Genomic DNA, 22,748 nt, shown 5'->3' on the forward strand with positions numbered 1-22,748 from the left:
ATGTCCAGATGACTGCAGAGTGAAAGAGTGGTGTCCCTGGCTTGTATGACCTGATGCCTGGTGGTGGCGGTGAGGAGCCAATCGTCTAGGTACGGAAACATCTGGAATCCTAAATGTCTCAGGTGAGTAGTGACCACTACCATACATTTGGTGAACACTCTGGGGGCTGTAGTGGGACCAAAGGGCAGGGCTCGAAACTTGTAATGATTGGCTCCCAGCCGGAAGCGCAGATGATCCCTGGATGGTCTGGCCATTTTTACGTGGTAGTACACATCCTGAAGATCTGTCGAGGACATCCAATTGTCTTTCCCTAAAAAGGGAAGCATTGACTGAAGCGTGACCATCCAGAACTTCTCTTTCTTGACAGATCTGTTTAGTCTGCTGAGGTCCAAATTAGGTCTCCAGTCCCCTATTTTTTTGGAACTAAACAGATTCTTGAGTAAATTCTGGATCCTATCTGGTCTGCTGGGACTGGTTGGATGACTCTTTTTCTTAGCAACGTTTGGACCTCTATTGTTGCCTGTTCCCTGTAACTGGGTGGAACATCTGGGATTTTTCTTGTCAGTGGAGGGGGTGTGGCGAAAGGAATGAAATATCCTCTAGAAATGATACTTTGTACTCAGTTGTTGTTTGTTATTTTGAGCCAGGCGTCTGGATACAAAGACAAGCAACCCCCGACTGCCTCCAGAGTAGGACAGTCAGGCCACCTTTCAGGAGCACTGGTAGGGCTGCCCAAAGAACTGATCTCTGTCGCCATGGTTTTGCGGACCCCCTCTGCCTCAAGGGCGGCATCTTTCATTATTGCCCCCTCCTCTGCCCAAGGAGGGAGGTTCACCACGTGTGTCCTGAAATGCTCCTTGGGCTTTACGGAACCAGATCTTTCCTCCCCTTTGACCCTTGGGGTAGGGTCTTGTAGGGGTGGAAAAATGGACTCCGACGGCAGACAGAGTCTTTCCTTCCTGCTCACACCTGGTCAAAGTTTCCTTAACTTTGGGCCTGAAAAGGGATGAGCCATCAAAAGGAGTGTTGACAAAGGATGACTTAAAGGGCTCCGCAAAGGAACACAAGCACATCCAGGAGTGTCTCCTAAGAGCAATTCCTGTACCCATCGCCCTGCTCACTCCATTAGCTGCATATGAAATGTGGCACATGGACGAGTCTACTATGGAATTGAGGGTAGCAAGCTGGGAGGCAACTTTATCTGAAGCTCCTGCAGCTACTGTACCCTGAAGAGTATCTCCGAGCTCTTTCAGGAGATCTCTTTGCAATCTAGTAAAATGGGTGAGATAGTTGAGTGAATGCAGTGCAAATGTTGATGAACTGTACATGTGCTTCCCATATCTATCCATGATCCTAGAATCTCTGTTAGGAGGATGGACAGAGGAAGAAGTTTCCGAAATTTCCTTTTTCGTGGCTGCCGCCACCACCATGGCATCAACTGGCACTCCCTTGGTAAGAAAAGATTTTTCCTGAGGGGCAGAAAATAGAAGTTATGTCCTTACCATAACGTTCCATGTGGAGTGTTCATCTCGCCTTTGTTCTTACACTTGGGTTCGGAGCCGATCCTCGGCTCCGTGTCGGCCGCTTGCAAGCTCTGCATCGAGAAGAAGCTCGAGACAACCTAATACCCACAATCCCCCTCTGCCTTTACCTCAGATCTAGTTTGCAAGCAAACCAGCAGTCAGAGAGAGAACACACTCATGCCAAAATTCACAGAGACGCAAAAACACTTATATCTATATATATATATATATATATATATATATATATATATATATATATATATATATATATATGTACATCATATATACAACAACTGCCAATGCAGAAGCAGGATAACCCAGACCAGGCACCAAACTGAACGTTCTTCCTGAGGGTGGGAGGGTGGGAATGTAAGAACAAAGGCGAGATGAACACTCCACATGGAACGTTATGGTAAGGACAAAACTTCTATATGTGAGAGTGTTCGATCTCGCCGTTTGTTCTTACACCTGGGTAGCGTCCCTAGCTCCATGTTCCTGAGGAACTCACGGGAGGACGTTCTTGAGCACAATGGAACCAAAGGTTGCCCTGTCCCTAGAAACCTTGTCTACTTTGTAATGAGAAATGAATGTATGTGGTTTAGACCAAGTAGCAGCCGCACAAATAGCGTCTAATGGTAGGCGAGCTGCATGAGCCAGGGATGTAGACACTGATCTTGTAGAATGTCCTTTGGGTTTGATAGATAAAGGTTGATTTGAAGAATCATAAACATAGGTAATACAATCAGTTAACCATTTAGAAAGAGTTCTTTTAGTAACCGCTAGACCTTTCCTGCTATCAGCAAAGGCTACAAAAAGTTGATCAGATTTCCTGTGATCCTTTGTTCTATCCAAATAAAATCTAAGTTGTCTGTGGACATCCAACTTGTGTAACATATACTCCATTTTATTGGAGTGATTCTTGAAAAAGGTGGGTAATTCAATGGATTGATTAATGTTATTAATAGAGCAAACTTTGGGAAGAAAGGATGGATTAGTGCGAAGAGATACTCTGTCAGAGTGAAAGATTAAATAAGGGTGTTTAATGGAGAGAGCCTGAAGCTCAGATACTCGCCTAGCAGATGTAATGGCTACCAAGAAGAGGGTCTTCCACGACAAATACTTCAATGGACAAGAGGAGGCTGGTTCAAATGGGGTAACATCAATTTAGATAATAAGAGGTTTAGACTCCAAGGGGATGTAGGAGATCTAACTGGTGGTCTAATATGAAAAGACCCTTTTAAAAAGGCCTTACAAAGTCTGTGGGCCATAACAGGAGCCCCACATTCTTCCACATGAAAGTTGGAGATGGCAGCCAATTGCACTCTTAAAGTGGCAGGAGAAGCTCCTTGGTGGAACAATTCTGTTAAAAACTCCAAGATTTTGTTTAAAGGAGCTATGACAGGGTCCAATTGCTGTGTATTTGCCCAGAATACAAAGCGCTTCCATTTACTAGTGTAGGTCTTAGTAGTGGAAGCTTTATGAGAAGCCACTAGTATATTCTGAACTGCAGGTGAAAGAAGATCAGACCTGGCTAAGTAGGGAATCGGAGCAGCCAAGCTGCTAGATGGAGAGACAGGAGCGAGGGGTGGGGAGCCCCTGACGAGTGAGTCAGTAGATCTGGCTCCGGGTCCAGGATCCAGGGTCCCCGAATGCGGTGTGTCAGAAGAAAGGGGAACCAAATTTGACGAGGCCAGAATGGGGCAATGAGGATGATTGTCCTTTGCAGGTTGTTGGCTTTCTGCAGAAACTTTGCAATCAGGGGAAAAGGAGGAAAAGCATACAGGAGGCCCGGGGGCCAATCGTGAACTAGTGCGTCCCTGGGGACTTCCCCTGGAGGGGGTAATAGGGCAAAATAGCTCCTGCATTTGGCGTTCATTGGAGACGCAAACAGATCGCAGGAAGGCTGGCCCCACTTGCGAAAAATCTTCTTCGCAACTGACTGTTTTAGGGACCACTCGTGCGGCAACAGGATTGCTCTGCTCAGCCTGTCGGCTATGACGTTGGATGACCCGGGATGTGCATTGCTATCAGAAAGCGACCCGTGGACTCCCCATTGCCAGATTCTCATGGCCTCTCTGCATAGCTGATAGGACTTGGTTCTCCCCTGCTTGTTTATGTACCAGACTACAGACATGTTGTCCGTCTGAACTGCAATAGTCCCTAGAGGAAGAAGGGGAGCAAAGTGTTGCAACACTAGAAACACTGCCCTCAACTCCAGAACATTGATGTGCAGATTGTACTCTAAATTGGTCCATTCGCCTTGGACTGTCTGTCCCTGAAAGATGCCCCCCCACCCTATCAGGGAAGCGTCCGTGGTCCCCGTGGCTGGCGGCGTGGCTAGCACAAATGGTCTTCCTCTGGAAAGGTTGCAAGTCTGAAGCCACCAGACTAGGTGTGATTTGCATGTGTTTGTGATCAGAATTTCGTGTGTCAGAGGTAGCTGTTGGAACGACCATTGTGCAAACAGTAGCCATTGTAGAACTCTCATGTGCAGTCTTCCCAATGGTATCGCAATGAGAGAAGCTGCCATGAGGCCCAAAACCTTTAGTACCAGTTTTGCTGGGGATTTTCTGGATGACAGAAGAAGAGATATGTGGGTTTGAAGAGAAGCTATCCTTTCTGAAGGAAGCCTTAGAATTAACTGATGCGTATCCAATTCCGCTCCTATGAATAAGATACGCTGTGACGGCTGTAGCAAAGATTTTTCGAAATTTACGGAAATTCCGAGGTGAACACAAAATTGTAGAGTGTAATCCCTGGCCTGTATCAGTTGACGCTGGGTGGTGGCAGAAAGGAGCCAGTCGTCCAGATACGGAAACACCTGGAATCCTAGGCGTCTCAGGTGAGACGCTACCACTGCCATGCATTTGGTGAAGACTCTGGGGGCTGAGGTCAGACCAAAGGGCAGGGCTCAAAACTGAAAGTGACTGGCTCCCAGCCGGAAGCGCAAATGATCTCTGGACGCCCTGGCCATTTTGATGTGGTAGTATGCGTCCTTCAGATCTATTGAGCACATCCAGTCGTCCTTCTGTAAGAATGGAAGGATCGATTGAAGCGTGACCATTCGGAACTTTTCTTTCTTGACGAAGGTATTGAGGTTGCTTAGGTCCAGAATGGGCCTCCAGTCCCCTGTTTTCTTTGGAACTAAAAGGAACCTTGAGTAAGTTCCAAATCCTCTTTGGTCCGCTGGGACTGGTTGGATGACCCTTTTTTCTAGCAGCTTTGAAATTTCTATAGCTGCTGGTTCTCGCAGATGGGGCGATACATCTGGGAGTCTTTTCTTTGGAATGGGGTTGGATAGGAATGGTATTCTGTAACCTCTGGTAACAATGCTTTTTACCCAGTTGTCTGTAGTAATGTTTTGCCAGGCCTGAGGGTATAAAGCTAAGCGACCCCCGACTGCCTCCAGAGCAAGACAGTCGGGCCTCCTCTCAGGAGTGCTGGAAAGGTTTTCCAGGGGGAGTATCCCTGTCACCTTGATTCTGCGGACCCCCTCTGCCGCCAGGGCGGCGTCTTCCACCTCTGCCTCCTCCTCTGCCTCTAGAGGGGGCATCACCCTGTGTGCCTGGGAAAGAACCTTGGGGTTTTTGAAACCACATTTTCCCACCGCGTTGCCCTTTGGGGTACGGTCTTGATGGGGTGGAAAAACGGACTCCGACAGCAGACAGAGTCTTTCCCTCCTGCTCACACGGGGTAATGGTCTCCTTTACTTTGGGGCCAAAGAGAGTGGCACCGTCAAATGGGGCGTTAGTAAAGGAAGACTTGAAGGCTTCCGCAAATGAACATAAGCGCATCCAGGATTGTCTACGAAGAGCAATCGCTGAAGCTGCTGCCCTACTCGAACCTTCGGCTGCGTACGAGATCAGCCTCATGGACGAGTTTACAATGGATGTAAGGGTATTAAGTTGTGCTGTCACTTTCTCTGAGACAGCAGCATCTGTAGTACCCTGGAGGGTATCTCCCAACTCTTTGATTAGATCCCTCTGTAGCCGTGTGAAGTGGGTCAAATAGTTCAGGGATCGCATAGAAAAAGCCGCTGAACTAAAAATGCACTTCCCGTACCTGTCCATAGTCCTAGAATCTTTGTTAGGGGGATGGACAGATGAGGAAGATTCCGACATCTCCTTTTTCGTGGCCGCTGCCACCACCATAGCGTCCACTGGAACTCCTTTTGTCAAATAAGCCTTGTCCTGGGGTGCAGTAATGTATTTATTAGGCTTCCTAGGGACTGGCACCACCGTGTCAGGAGCCTCCCACGCCCTTCGAGCAATCAGCTCCATTAACTCATCGAAGGGCGGAGTGACCCAGGAGGAGGAAGGGCGAGCACCAAATGCCTTCAGCAAGACTGACTCATCCTCAGAAGGGGAAGGGACTGCCAGTCACCTCTCTGCTTTAGGATCTCCAAGATGTCAGAAAAGGAGACATCTTCTGAAGGTGACTTTGGGGACCCTTCTGACTCATCCAAGTCAGTATCGGATGTCAAAGATTCTTGTGGAGAATCTAAGTGTCTCCTCTTACACAATCTTTTCCTAGGGACTTCTTCGGGGAGCATCCAAGAAGCCTCCGAGGAAGAGGGGGCACCCTCCAGGGGTGGCTGAGACACAGGTGCTCGACGCTTAGCTGTAGCCGTGGGTGCAGAGGAGGATAACGGACCTTTATGGGGAGGAGAAGCTGTATCTGCTGATGTGGTTGTCTGGGTAGACAACACCTTCCTCATGAGATCGAAGGCCCCCGGGTCCCGAGTCGAGACATCTCCCGGTTCCGAAGAAATGGGAAGAATCCCCGAAACAGGCACCGAAGGCATCGACCCCGAGGACGGAACCGAGTCGATCCGAGCCGAGGCCCCGAGAGGGAGAGTCGGAACCGAAATATCGGTCCGACTCTCGGTCCCGGAACCCAGGATGGATCTTCGGCTCCGAGACTCCGGTACCGGATCCGACGGAGTCGAGGTGAACGGAGCCGACCGAGAAAAGGACGGTTCTGGCACCGAGGGCTCCACAATCAACAGCTCAGCCTCTTCCGGCTCCGAAGACTGGACAGGTCTCGGAGGAGGAACAGATGGAGACAGTGGAAGGCCTTCAAGTCTCGACACCAATTGAGAGGAGACCGAGATGAGTTTGGATAAGGCCGTATTCTCCATTAACTTCTGCACCACGCGGTCTACATCAGTGTCAGAGAGGGGCCTGGAAGAACGGGTCGAAGGAATCGAAGACGGAGCCGACCTCAACAGTGTCGGGGGAGGGAGCTCCATCATCGGTTCCAAGACTCGAGGCTCGGAAACTGACAACAGTTGAACACTCGGCCCCAAGTCTGCGCAACCGGTGATCTAACTTTAGCTGAAGAGCTCGGAGCCGATGACCTGGGCTCCGACGTCTTCGATTCCTTAGAGGATTTGGATGCCTGGTCTGAAGCATCCAGAGCCTCTTGAAAAGTAGGTTTTAACAAACCCCTATCCATGAGTTTCCTGCCTATCTGTCATGACCCTCCCACTGAAAGAATGACAAATAGAGCAGTCTTCTTGCAGGTGGAGAGGGCCAAGACAGTAGACGCAGGAACTATGATTGTCAGTAACTGACATCTTTTGCCCACATTGGCAACGCTTGAAACCAGATTTAGCCTTTTCAGACATCTTACACTTAATATTTTTAGAAACTGAGAAGTCAAGTCCAGTAATAAAGTCAAGTCCGGTGAAATTGTCGAATCCAGTAAGGAAAAAGTCAATCCGGTAGTCAAATCCAAGTAAGGGGTGGTAGGCCCCGAGGAAGTCTAATAAGTTTAAATAAACTTAACGGAACCGAGAATCCCTCAACCTTACCACACACTCACACTATGTCACTAACAAACTTTTTATAATAAATCTACTCAGAAAACACAAGAATAAAATGTTAATCTTATCTTTAGGTGCTCGAGCTCGACCCAGTGATGCAAACGCTGCAGCGGCAAACTAGATCTGAGGTAAAGGCAGAGGGGGATTGTGGGTATTAGGTTGTCTCGAGCTTCTTCTCGATGCAGAGCTTGCAAGTGGCCGACACGGAGCCAAGGATCGGCTCCGAACCCAGGTGTAAGAACAAACAGTGAGATCGAACACTCTCACATTAAATTTATTAGGCTTCCTGGGGACAGGCTCCATGGTGTCTGGAGATTCCCTCGCCCTTCGTGAGACCAGCTCTATAAGTTCATCAAAGGGCGGAGACACCCCAGAGGTGGAGGGCTGAGACCAGAAAGCCTTCAGGAGAACTGACTCGTCTTCAGTAGGGTTGGTGGGCTGCCAGGCACCCCTCTGCCTAAGGTTTTCTAATATCTCAGCAAATGAGATATCCTCAGAGGGGGGCCGTGGGGACCCTTCTGATTCAGCCAAGTCAGTATCGGATGTGAGAGACTCCTGTGGGGAGGCTAAATGCTTCCTCTTACAGATTCTCTTCCTGGGAACCTCATCAGTGGGAACTTCTGGTGAGGTCTCAGAAGAGCAGGGACCACTCAATGGGGCTTCCTGAGGCTCTGGGTCTCTACGCTTAGCAAGGATCTGTGAAGCAGAACCAGACACAGGTACTTTTGAGGAGGAGGTAGCTGGATGTGAAGTCGAAAATGTCTTAGGAGACATAACTCTTCTCATGGCTTCGAAGGCACCTCTGCTCAGATGAGAAGGGACCGACGAATCTGAGGAAACTGTCGATACCCCCGGCACCGGGACAGTGGGCTCCGAGCCAGAGGTAGGAGCCAAGCTCATCCAAGCTGAAGCCCCGAGAGGCAGAGAGTGTTGGTTCATAGATTCCTCGATGGGCGCAGAGGACGTCAGAGTATACAGAGCCAAGGACACTGGAGCAGGCGTTGGCTCCAAAGCCTCAACGATCAAGTCCGACTCCTTCAGCTCTGAAGGACTCGTATGGCTCGGAGGAGGAAAAGTAGTAGACAGTAAAAGGGACTTCAGTTCTGAAGCCATTTGGGTCGGAGCCAATAAAAATGTAGCAATGGCCGATGCCTGTAAAAGCTTCTGCACCACATGGTCCACATCCAAATCAAAAAGGCACACCAAAGGAAGGGAACCTACACAATAAGCTACAAGAGCTAAGCTAATACTAACTAGAGATATATCACAAAAGTTTTGTAAATATTTATATAAATTTGAAGAAAAAAGTTTTTTTTACTGGCCCGAACTATGCATGGAACCTCCGATCTATTGCAGTGGCAAACTAGATCTGAGGTAACTCTAGGTGCATCATGGGATAGGGACTTGACTTTGAGCTGTCTGAAGACCTCAAGCTTTGTAGTAGGCCGACTCGGAGCCGATCCATTAGAATTAACGGTGAGATAGAACAACTTCACATGCAAATATTTAACCTGTTATGCTATTAACAATACAAGCAGACTCAGCATAAGCAACACTGAACTCCTCTTCCCCTAAAGCTCTCAGCTCCTTGTAAAATCCACTCAACACTCAAATGTATCTCTCAACTTTGCAGCACAAGAAATCTGAAAAAAGCCAAAATTTATTGGGGGGGGGGGGTAAAAGCCAAAAAAAACAGACACATTTTAAACACTGCTTTTATAGTTTTGAAAAGTTGCTAGAATAAAATGTTGTGTTACCACCATGCGTTTTACTGCCAAGTCTTGAACCCAGGACCCTGTGCAATACAGTCAGAGCAACATATCACTATGCCAAACATACCTCTCAACCTGGAAGCATCAAAAATCTGGACAAGGCCCATGAAAAATAGGTGCAAATCTGTACGCTGATTAACATAAAATGTGCGTACATAATTATGTAACCCCACCCACTCCAATGGAATTGTGGGATACCATACCAACTTTCAAATGCAAACTGAAGAACAGACAACCAAAATATGGCACCACAATCCCCTTGCAGCCATTCCAATGTCCCATTGCCTAGCTATTTTGCCCCATTTACCATAAACACTAATGTGCATACTGCTTTATTTCTATAATGATTATTTGGATTTTATTTTTACATTTTATAGCACAATGCACAAACACTAACAGACATATGCTAAACAAAGCAATACTGTCTCACAATGAAAATAGACTTAGCATTAAAACTTCTCTGCCCTTGAAACTCACATTCATTGAAACAGCACTGAAACCCACACCACATCCAAAGAAAATGCAGCTGGCCAGTGGTGGATAAAGATTACCTTTCGGCTGTTTTCAAATCATAGGCCCCTTGCACACAAAACAAGAAACATACATGTGTTTTTTGATACACCTTCCTGAGTTTATTAAATTATATTCCTTGTATAATATAGCATACTTGTTAGACTTACAGCACATTTTACATTTAATGTTTGAACATTTTTCCAGCCTTCTGCATCAAAAGCAGTTATTTAACCTGTTATGATATTAACAATGCAAGCAGATTCACCATAAGCAACACTAAACTCCTCTTCCCCTGAAGCTCTCAGCTCCTTGTAAAATCTACTTGACACTCAACTGTATCTCTCAACTTTGCAACACAAGAAATCTGGAAAAAGCCAAAATTTATGGGGGGGGGGCAAAAACCAGGGGCACATTTTAAACATTGCTTTTATAATTTTGGAAAGTTGCTAGAATAAAATGTTGTGTAACCACCATGCATTTTACTGGCAAGACTTGAACCCAAGCCCCTGTGCACTACAATCAGAGCAGCAGACCATTATGTCAAATCAGCAGTTTCCTGAAAATTCAAAGACTGAAACATAAATTGCTATCATTTAGTGAATTCAGTTCTCACTTCTCACCATAGATCTCAACCTCTTAGCACAAAAAAAAAACTGGTCAAAGCCAATAATGGGGGAAATACAGAATTCAGTTCTCACTTCTCACCATAACTCTCAATGCCTTAGCACAAAAAAAATCAGGACAAAGCCAATGATGGGGGAATATAGCCCCAAAAACAGGGACAAATTTCAAATACAGATCTTATAAACTTAGAAAATTGCTAGAATAAAAGGTTTTGTGTTACCATTTTTTTTCTGAAGAATATGTAATCTGAAATTCAAATGCCTGTCATTATTTAGTGAATTCAATCTTTCACTGATTTGCCACAAAAATCCAGAAAACCACAGATTTTATGAGGAACAGAACAAAAATATGAGGCATAAATCTGGAAAGTTTTCAGAAGTGGCTGTGGATAGGGACTTTAGGCTCTTGTAGATTTTATGAGGAACAGGCAAACATATGAGGCATAAATCTGGAAAGTTTTCGGAGGTGGTGGTGGGTAGGGACTTCAGGCTCCTGTTACCTGTACCCAAGATACAGGGTTTGAGACTGAGACACACACACACTCTCTGAAAGCATAATAAATATCATAACTCTGCAAGCCTCGCGACTACACACACTGAAAGCATAATAAATATCTCTGCAAGTCTCGTGGCTTGTTTACACACTCTGAAGTCAGCCAGGTATCATAAAAGTAAATCCGCAAAGTCCACACTTTGACATAAAAATAAATCCGCAAAGTCCTCCTTGCGTTCACACACTCTGCAGCCTCAGCCATCAAATCTGCCTCACGGCTTGTTTCCGTTTGTGGAACCAGCACCATTCCTGCTTCTGGCAGCTACACATTCCCTTGCGGCTTGCTGGAGCAGCCGAAAATACATGCACATGAGCTCAATTCCGACAAGCTAACAGGCCGTTTCATGGAGCTGACGTCATCGTGCATGTGATGACATCAACTCAAAACGCCAAACAACATTTTTTAAAATAAAAAGCCGGGAAATTCAGGGGTGCCACTCGGGAATTGTGGCACCCCATTATTTGGACCCCAAAACTCGGTGGCACTCCATTATCTGGACCCCAAAACGTGGTAAAATCCAAGTAATTCGGTATGGTTGGGAGGTATGTTTATCACTCTTAGGTCATAGGATCCGCCATCAAATCTGAGCTGGCAACTTAGACAGATCCTAAGCTCGAGATCCTCCCACTCCCATAATATCTTGCTCCCCTCTAACCCCTCAGACTGAGTTTGCCCAAGAGCTAGAAAACAGCCAAGGTAGACCTTAACCACCAGACAGGACATCTCTACTACCTCTAGGTCCCAAAGGACAGGGGAAGGAGGGAGGGAGGGATAGTGATGAACAGTGACACAGGATAAAACAGATGCCAGGTTATAAGTACATAACTCTTTATCTGATGTAATTCATGTCACTATTCCTCATTCTTGGGTCAGAGACCCCAGCTACCATAAAACCCTGGGTGGCCTCATGGAAGGGCATGCCGAAGAACTGTGGAGCCAAAGTGTCACCCTCCTACTTTGGACACAATAGAAGAGTCTTTGTGGGTTCTGTTCAAGCAACTTTATTATATACAAACACATCATGATAGACGTTTGCTGACTTTAACTTAAATAACTTGTATACAAACTAACTACTGCAATCATAAATGCTCACTCTCTGGCTGCACACTCAAAATGGCACTGGGAATAGCACGTGCCCAGTATTTATATGTGCATGTTCAGTCTTTGATATGTTTCTTAAAGACACAGCACATAAACTCTGATCTACATCCTCCCTCTTTGAGAAATAGATCATGCAATGTTATGAATTTATTTGGCATGCTGACATCACAAGTAGTTCTATGTAACGCAATTATACAAGACTAGGTATATATATATATATATATATATATATATATATATATATATATATAGAGTGGGAAGAAATAGCCAGGGAATTGTTATGGCTAGGCTTCTATAGGCCCTAGGGCCGATAGCCTAGTACCAACCTATGAACCTATATATATATATATATATATATATATATATATATATATATATATATATGTGTGTGTGTGTGTGTGTATGTGTATATAAAAGATAAGAGAGAAGGTGTGATCCCTCCACAAGGTAATAGTAGCAAACTGAGACTGACCATAAGGAATGGCATAAAGGAAAACCAGCCTGTACAGCCAATAAAATAAGGAATTACTCTTGATCCTCCAGGAAGGGGGAAGGAGGAGGGGGATGCAAGAAGGAAGGCGAAATCAAGGATAATAAATATGGAACTTTATGGTGAGTACATAACTTCTTTATATTATGTTGTCCATATCTCACCTTTGTTCTTGCTGTTTGGGACAGCATCCCCAGCACCTGATTCTTGGGTGGCTCACTGGACAAAAATCTTCAGAACCGTGGAACCAAAGGATGCCCAGTTCCGGGAGGCCACATCTACTTTGTAATGAGTGATAAAGGTATGAATGTTAGCCCATGTAGCTGCTGCACAGATCGAATCCAAAGGCAATCTGGCCTGAAAGGCAATAGAGGTAGACAAGTCCCTTGCAGAATGCCCTTTAATTTTACCTGGAAGTGTTTGTTTATGGAACTCGTACACATGTTTAATAGTGTCTGAAAGCCACTTTGATAAAATCACCTTTGAGACTGCACAACCTCTTTTATTGTCCGCAAAGGATATGAACAATTGATCAGATTTTCTAAATTCCTTGGTCCTGTGTAAATAGAAATGTGACTGTCTATGAAATCCAATTGACGAAGCTTATACTCTGCCTTGTTGCCATGATTGGGGAAGAACACAGGAAGCTCTATGGATTGATTCAGATTGTATTCAGAACATACCTTGGGTAAGAAAGAGGGGTTGGTTCTGAGAGAAACCTGATCTTTATGGAAAATCAAGTAAGGGAGACGAATAGATAAGGCCTGCAATTCTAATTCCCTTCTAGCTGAGGTAAATGCAACCAAGAAAAAGGTCTTCCAAGTCAGAAACATGAGCAGACAAGAAGCAGACGGTTCGAAGGGAGGAAGAATCAAAGCGTCTAAAACTAAATTTAGATTCCAGGGAGGAAGAGGTTCTCTTACCGGAGGTCTTAATTGGGTAGTACCTCTTAGAAAAGCCTTGCATAAGATATGGGATATGATACTGGCACCCATTTCTCCCACATGGAAATTTGACATGGCAGCTAACTGAACTCGGATTGTAGCTGCAGCTGCTCCTTGGTCAAATGTTTCAGCGAGAAATTCAAGAATCTTTGAAACGGGAGCAGTAAAAAGATCGACCTGATTTTTGCCTGCCCAACAAGAGAACCTCAAAATGTGCTGAACTGCAGAGGAAACATCAGGAAGCCTGGCTAAGACCGGAAGTGGAGAACCAAGCTGTGAGCTTGAGAGCTTGAATGGAAGGATGGACAGCCCCCGACTGATGTCTCAGACGATCTGGCAATGGGTCCAGGATCCAAGGCTCCCCTTTCAGGTGAGGGCAAATGAATGGGAACCATATCTGACGAGGCCAGTAAGAGGCAATGAGTATTAACTTGCAACCCAATGACTGTGCTTTCTGAAGAACCTTGGGGATTAGAGGAAAAGGTGGAAAAGTGTAAAGCAGTCCCGGGGGCCAATCATGAACAAGTGCGTCCCTGGGTGTCTGTCCCGGTGGTGGGACTAGGGCAAAGTAGCTGCTGCATTTGTTGTTGAGGGGTGTGGCAAACAGATCGCAGCTCGGCTGGCCCCATTTGTGAAAGATCAAGTCCACAACTTCCTGCTTCAGGGACCACAAGTGGGGCATCAGGATGGCCCAGCTGGGCTTGCCCGCTATCACGTTGGATTTTTCCCAGGATGTGCATTGTAACCAGAAAGTGCTGGGAAGCCATCGCCCATTGCCAAACTTGAAGAACCTCTCGACACAAGGGTTAAAACCTGGTTCCACCCTGTTTGTTGATGTACCATACAACCAACACATTGTCCATTTGAATTGCTATTGTCCCCGTAGGTAGAGAGTTCTGAAGTGCTTCCAATGCCAGGAGCATTGCTCTCATCTCCAGGACATTGATGTGCAAGTGGTACTCGTGTTCCTGCCAAGTCCCTTGATCAGCCTGTCCCAGATAATGCCCCCCCCCACTCTATCTGGGAAGCATCCGTGGTCACTGTGGCTATAGGTTGGAGTAGTAGAAATGGACTGCCTATTGTCACCATAGGGGAGTGAAGCCACCACTCTAGATCCCTCTTGCAGGATTCCGTGATTAGAATCTGATGTGACATGGGTAAAGCCTGCAATGACCATTGTGCAAATAGATGCCACTGTAGAATTCCCAGTAGAAGCGAGCCATAGGGACTCGAGTGATTGCCGCCATCACAGAACCCTGTACCTTGAGGATGAATCTTACTTGAATCCTCTTTTGTGTGAACAATTTTATTTATTTATTTATTTTACATTTGTTGACCGGGCTAGTCTAACTGGATATATGTCCATTTTCAGTAGAGGCCCGGGGAGAAAAGCTCCAGGGAAAAAAAAACATACAATTTAATAGAGAATAACATAAAAACAGTTTTATACAGCAATAATTATACCATTAAGGCAGTTTTATACAGCAATAATTTTAGCATAACATGTTCGTTAAAGAAATTGTTAAAAGAATATAAAAAATAGAAGCATTAAAAAGGTTTTTTTTTTTTTTTTTTTTTTTGAGGGCAAAGGAATGGGAACCATATCTGACGAGGCCAGTAAGAGGCAATGAGTATTAACTTGCAACCCAATGACTGTGCTTTCTGAAGAACCTTGGGGACAATATGGCAATATGGCGACGGATCGTTAATACTCTTTCTTGAGGCAGCTTTGCTATCATGGCCCTTGTGTCTAAATTTGCCCCTATAAAGGTAATATACTGACAAGGCAACAAGGCAGATTTTTCATAGTTTGTGGTGATCCCAAGTTGAGAACAAAAACGGATTGTGTGTTCCCTTGCACTGATTAGTTGATGCTCGGTGGTGGCATTAAGGAGCCCATCGTCTAGACATGCAAACACCTGGAATCCTTGACGCCTCAGATGAGCCACAACTACTGCCATGCATTTGGTGAACACCCTGGGGGTTGTGGTGAGACCAAAGGGCAGAGCTCTGAACTGGTAGTGACTGGCTCCCAGCCAGAAGCGTAGATATCTCCTTGACCGTCTGTCCATTTTTATATGGTAGTACACATCCTGGAGATCGATAGAGCACATCCAATTGTCCTGTCCCAGAAAGGGAAGAATGAACTGCAGTGTTACCATCCGGAACTTTGTTTTCTTGACTGACTTGTTTAGTCTGCTGAAATCCAAAACTGGTCTCCAGTCCCCTGTTTTCTTTGGAACGAAAAAGAACCTTGAGTAAGTTCCAGATCCGATTTGGTCTGCGGAGCTTCATGGATGACTCTTTTTCTTAGCAGCCTTTGAACCTCCAGGTTTACTTGATCCCGAAGACTGCGTGGAACATCTGGGATAGAGTACTGTCTTTCTGATACGGGAAGCTTTGAGAAGGGGATATTGTAACCTCCAGACATTATGGATAGTACCCATGATTCTTCTGTGATTGTCTGCCAGGCTTTTGGGTGCAAGGATAATCTACCCCGACTGTCTCTGGAATCGGACAGTTGGGCCTCCCTTCAGGAGTGCTGGAAGGGCCTACCAGAGAAGGTATCTCTGTCGGACTGGTTCTGCAGACCCCTACCTCTACCGCGAGTTCAGCATCTTCCGTTGTTATTTTCCCCTCTGCCCCTGGGGGAAAATTCTCCATGTGTGTCAGGCGAAGCTCCCTGGGATTTCTGGAACCACATCTTTCTGCTCTTCTGGCCACTGGGATATGGCCTAGATGGAGGAGAAAAACATACTCCCACAGCAGAGAGAGTTTTGCCATCCTGTTCACACCTGGTAAGAGTCACTTTTACCTGAGGCCCAAACAAAGATGAGCCATCAAAGGGGGCACTGGTAAAGGAAGACTTGAAAGGCTCCCCAAAATGACAAAGGCGCATCCAGGAGTGTCTGCGTAAGGCTATCCCTGTGCCTGCTGCCATGCTCACTCCAACGGCTGCATAAGAAATGAGCTGCATGGAGGAGTTAACCACTGAAGTCATGGTCGCGAGCTGAGAAGCCGCCTTGTCCGAGGCTCCCACAGCTGTAGGATCCTTTAGCCTTGTAAAGTGGGACAAATAGTTCAGCGACCTAAGTGTAGAGGTCGCTGAAGAAAATATACACTTCCCCTATCTGTCCATCGTACGTGATTCTTTGTTTGGCGGATGGACAGATGAAGAAGTTTCTGCTAATTCCTTCTTGGTGGCTGCTGCCACCAGAGCCTGTCTTCATTTTTATTGGGCCTCCGCGGAACTGGTTCCATGGTGTCTGGAGAGCTCCAAGCCTTCTGACTCACTACATGCAAAAGTGGGGCGAAAGGAGGAGATACCCAAGAGGTGGAGGGCCGGAAACCTAATGCATCCAGGTACACAGACTCGTCTTCAGAAGGGGACTGTGAGGACCCTTCTGAGTCATCCAAGTCTGTGTCTGATGTCAAGGACTCAGGAGAGTTCACATGCTTCCTCTTGCAAGTCCTCTTCTGATGGACCTCCTCCGAGGGATGCTCAGGGGAGGTTTCGGATGAGGTGGGATCGCCCAGTGGGGCGTCCTGGCGCATGGGTTCCCTATGCTTGGGGCGGAGGGGAGGTTTGGAGGCGGACACTGGCATTGAAGGCAAAAGAGCTAATGGAGCCGAGAGTGGAGCTGTCTCAGCAGACAGCACGCTCATCACCTCGAAGGCGTCACGGTCCCAACCCGAAAGAATCTCCGGTTCCGAAGAAGCAGGAGACTTCCTCTGAACTGAGGGCAACGGCTCCGAGGCTGATGTAGGAGCCGAGCTGACCTGCGCCGAAGCATCAAGAGGGAGAGTAGCGTTGAACAAGGGTCTGATGCCGCTCCCCCCTCGGAGCCAATGAGTGAGCATCGGCCCCCAGATCCCTCAATGGAAGGAGGTATCGCGGAGACTGGAGTGGTAGTCAGAACTGAAAGACCAGAGGAGGTTACTGGAACTGACGGTTCCACAACTACGACTTCCATACACTCCGGCTCCGAACTCAGAGGAGTCGGAGGAAGAATCAAGACAGGTATTGTTTGGGCTGTCAGCACCATTTCCGTCTGGGATGGGCCTAAAAGTATTTTGGCTAGTGCTGGTGTCCTAAAAAGCCTCTTTACCACCCTCTCCACATCATCATCCGAAAGGCTCCTGGATGACCGAGAGGAGTGTGTCGAAGACCGGTGACTGCCCGCCACAGATTGCAATAATGGAGATTGTGGTGTGGACTACACCGGTTCCAAGGCAGGAGACCTGGAACGTTTATGGGACCTAACTGGCTCCGATGACACAAATAGAGCCGTAGGTGCAGATGTCTTGTCAGAACTGAAAATTGGGTCCGACTTAGCTTGTGGTTTATCCTTGTTCTCAAACAGGTCCGAACTCGGAGCCGAAAAGGATGAAGGCTTGACTTTGTCCGATTTATTTGCTGGCTGAGTCCCCTCTATGGCAGTATCAAAGCAGCTCTTCAGCAAACCCGGCAAGATAAGCCTGTTTATTCTCTCCTGCAGAACTCATGAACTAAACGCATGACAGACAGAGCACGAGTCCTGCAGGTGAAGAGGTCCTAAACAATATAAACAACTCATGTGCTTGTCCGTAAGGGACATCTTTTGGCAACATGAGTCACATTTTTTGAAACCAGAAGGTTTCAAATCCTTGGATGTGAAATTAGCACTATAACTAAGACTATATACTGCTACTAAGAAGACTACGAAGCACTCTATATAGCTAAACAAAGAGAAAAAAACTATTGGCAATAACAGACAAACAATATATATTTTCTTTTTTTTTTTTAAACAGACGGGGGAAAAAACGAGAAGGGGGAGAGCCTCTAAGTTAAACGGTGAACTCCCACCTAAGGAGAACCTCTAAATGAAACAGCAACTCCTTAACAGTTACAGGAAAGGCAAAAAGGAGAAGAAGAACTCTCTAATTTAAATGGGTTTGAAGAATGGGAAAGGCCCAAGAGAGAAAACTGTTAATTTACACCACAAATATGTCATTCAGACGGGATAGGGAAAGATATAAATGCTAAGGACAACAACAGATAACAAAATAACTACGCTAAACTAGAATTATTTGCTGAAAAATATAATAATAGAAAGAACACTTAGCCTGTGCCAGTATCCGCAATCTTGACGCTGCAAGCGGCAAATGAGATCTGGATAACTACTGCTAGGCATGATGGGATAGGGGCTAGCCTCGAGCCAGTAAAAGGTCTCGAGCTATAGTATACGGCCCGGCTCCAAACCAAACAGTAAGAACAAAGACGAGATATGGACAACATAACATTATTGGTTGCATTTGTGATTGTGAGGGGAGGTAAACAGATCGCAACCTGGACGACCCCAGCAAAGAAAAATCTCTCTCACCACTGAGGGATTCAGGGACCACTCGTGAGGACTCAGGATGGCCCTGCTGAGTCTGTCTGCTAGCTCGCTCTACTCTCTGGGAATATGCACTGCAAGGAGAAAAGCGTCCCAAGGACATCGCCCATTCCCACACTCTCATGGCCTCACGACAAAGTAGATAAGAACATGTGCTCTCTTGTTTGTTGACGTACCACACAACCACCATGTTGTCTGAGTATACTGCAACAGTACCCACAGGGAGGCAGTCCTGAAAGGCTTGCAATGTGACAAGAACTGCTCTCATCTCCAGTATGTTTATCTGCAGTTTGGTTTCTGTAGGGGACCACATAACTTGGGCCATCTTTCCCTGGTAATGCCCCCCCACCCCAACAAGGAAGCATCCGTGGTCACCGTGCTACTGGGGGGAGGAAGAGAAAAGGGTCTGCCCGTGAGGAAACAAGGAGACTGAATCCAGCAAAGGAGATGACACCTGCACACTAGGGTGAGGCGGACTGAAGTTGTCATCAGATAAGACAGTGAAAACCACTGGATGACTACAGTCCACTGTAGAACCCTCATGTAAAACCTGGCTAATGGCACCAGACAAATTGCCGCCACCATGGACCCTAAGCCCCTGCGAATGGAGCAGAACTGAGGATGGGAAAGATCTAGGAGGCACTGAACACGACATCTGATTAGATGAACATGCCTGAGAAGTAACGTTGCAATCTCTGACACAGTCTCCAGCTGGATGCCTATAAATTCCCAAGTTTTGGGATGGGATCAGATTTGACTTGGATAGCTTCACTGTGATTCCTAACTGGTCGAAGAGACAAAGAATGTACTGAGTGACTGTGACCAATCAATGCTTGGTGAGAGCTGTGAGGAGCCAGTTGTCGAGGTAAGGAAGAACCTGAAATCCCTACTGTCTCAGGTGAGCTGCCACCACTGCTATGCACTTAGTGAGCACCCAGGGGCTGTGGTGAGATCAGAAGACAGGGTCCTGAATTCATAATGATTAGCCCCTATGTGAAAGCAGAGATGTCTTCTGGAGCACCTGTCTATTTTTATGTGATAGTATGCATCCTGGAGATCCACAAAGCACATCCAATTGTCCTTGTGCAGCAGAGGCACGATGGACTGAACAGTGACCATCCGGAACTTGGACTTCTTGATGGAGAGATTTAACTCATTTAAGTCCAGAACTGAACGTAGGTCCCCCGTCTTCTTTGGCACCAAAAAGAAACAAGAGTATGTGCCAGATTCTCAGTGTCCAGGAGCGATGTCCTGGATGGCTCTCGTCTGAAGAAGCTTGAGCATTTCTTGCTTGGTTAACTCCCTCTGTAGGGGTGGCACATCGAGGAGGCATTTCCTGATTGGTGGGGGGCGGACGGGAAAAGGGAATGACATAATAGCTCCTGGAAATAATATTTAGCACCCAGCGATCTCTTGTAACACTTGCCCAGGCCAGTGGGTGAGTGACAAATGACCCCTGACTGCCTTCAGGGCAGGACAGTCAGGCAGTGCATCAGGAGCCCTGGAAGGAATTCTCAGAGAAGGGTTTCCTGCAGCCCTGATTTTCCAGACCCCCTCTGCCTCTGGGGTAGCGTCAGCCATTGAACCCTCTCCTCCGACCTCTAGAAGAGGGCTCATCCTGTGCGTCCTGAATGGAAGACTGAAACTTTTGCTCACGTCCTCAGCAGGTAACAACTCAGAAAGTGAAGTGGTGATTTCCTTGACCAAATCCCTCTGGAGGCAGGTGAAGTCTGCCAAGTAATTAAGCTCCCGCAGACCGAAGGTAGCTAAGGGGAAGACCCGCTTTCCATGTCTGTTGATCACCCCAAATTCTTGGTTGGGTGATGAAAAGACGTACTCTGCTCTGCCAATTACTTTTTAGTGGTGGCAGCTACCACTAGAGCATCGACTGGTACCCCGTTCAACCAAAACTGTCTGTGGGAGGGCTTAGAAACCTGTTGGGTCATTTTGGTACTGGCTCCACAGTAATTGGCTCCTTCTATGCCCTGCTAGTGATGAGATCTACCAGTTTGTCAGTGGGGGAAGGGACCCAGGTGGTAGATGCTCTGTCCCAAATGCCTTCAGGAATAAGGACTCCTTGGTGGACAGGGGTTGGGAAGATCATCTGCCCTTCAACTTGAGGATTTCCAAGATGTCTCCAAAGGAGACATCCTCAGATGGAGATCTGGGGGACCTGTCCCCTTCATCAAGGTCTGTATCCTCAGTGAGAGACTCCATAAAGGAGCCTAGGTGCCTTCTCTTGCACAATCCCTTCCGAGGCTCCTCTTATGAGGGGGGCTCAGAGGAGGACTCGGAAGATTGGGGAACCACAAGCGGGGTAACTCCTGCCTGAAGGCTGGTTCGAGAGGGCTGACCAGGAACAGGATGAGGAAGGCCCGCTCTAGAGGGCTGAGAAGGATCCTGGACAGCAGGGGAGCTCTAGTAGAGGAGAAGGTCCTGTCTTCTACCCGGAAGGCCGAAGATTTGGACGATGCCCCCTCTGAATTCCAGCAGGCAAGGCCACCTGAGAAGAGGGAATAGAGCATGCCACCACCTCAAGACCCCAGATAATACCGGTCCCATCCTGTCGAGAGCCGAAGCACCAAGGGGCAGAGACTGGCCCAGAAAAAGGAACTGGAGCCCTTCCCCTACGAATCCAGAGTGACTGGTCAGATCTAGGACACTGTCTGCTCTGAGGGAGGAATAGCAGAACAGGTCAGGGACTCGGATGGGATAAAGACAAAATGGGCTTTAGGCATCCCGTCACTTCCTCACTGCACCCCAGGGCCTTGAAGTCCAAAACCACCTGGGTTGGATGAGGAGAAGAAAGTGGAGGAGCAGGGGATGGACCCCTAGACGAATGGGCAGGGGACACAAGAAGCCCCAACTCAATCTAACATTTAAGGAAGGACTTCATCATTCTGTCCATGTTGGAGGGAAGCATGTTCCTGAAAGACCTAGAAGAGGCAGAAGACCTAGCTGGGGGATGCATGCTTGGACCCTGAAGACCTCCTATGCCTCTCAGAAGATCATATTCTGCACCTGGTAGCTGCAAAGGGCTGCTCCATTCCAGAAGCAGAAGGAGACTGCTCAACTGCAATGGTGGGATCCGCCCACCTTAGATACCAGGACAATTGAGGATACGAGCATTTGGAACCCGAATGTCTCTGATCTGAGGAGGTAAGATCCGTAGTAAGTCTGGTTTTGGTCAGATTTGAAGGTCTTGATCTGGAATCCTTGGATTCGGGAATAGACTCCCGTAAACTTGGATCCGAAGGCCTCGAAGCAGAAGCCTTGGATCGGGGGGTGGATTCATGGGATCTGGAATCAAAGGTCATCAGAGCTGACATAGCCGAGGCTGAACTTGGGCCTGAGCAGCTAGGCTCCAACAACTTGGGCTTTTTCAAGGAAGAGACTCCTAGGACAATGGGAGCCTTCTTCTTGTGGTCAGAGGGGCCCGGCTTGGCTGCAGACTGGCCAACATACCCCCCCCGGGCCAAACCCTTTAACAACAACTTATTTTGATGCTCGATCAAGGCCCTGGGGTTGAATGCAGCACAAATGTCACATTCAACCACCAGGTGGTCAGCTCCCAAACAACAGAGGCACTCCTAGTGCCAGTCAGACGTGGGCATCTTTCGACCGCACGAGGAGCGCCTCTAGAATCCGGCTGTCTTATCAGACACTGCAAGATAGACCAAATGTCAAAAACCCAAACGGCATGCAAAACTGAAAACCGGGAGCCAAAAAACAAGTAAAAAACCAGCAAAGGACAACTACTAGCAGCAAAACTACAAACTACTAATCTAGAATAAGCTGCAACACTATTAGCTAGAATAAACACCTTAAAAAGGTTATATTAAGATAGAGAGAAAAATTGGCGCCAAAAGGCTTAACCAACAGGAATAACTAAAAACAGTAGGGAAGGAACAACTACTAAGCTTAAACTAAAATTTATTGCAAAGATACAAGCAAACTAACGTCACCTCCTCTCCACGAACAAAGAATAAACCACAGGAAAAAACACACCTCCGCAAGCTTGTA

Source organism: Protopterus annectens, chromosome 2.part0, assembly GCF_019279795.1.
Source record: "Protopterus annectens isolate FY-2018-M chromosome 2.part0, PAN1.0, whole genome shotgun sequence".
Lineage (NCBI taxonomy): Eukaryota > Metazoa > Chordata > Ceratodontiformes > Protopteridae > Protopterus > Protopterus annectens.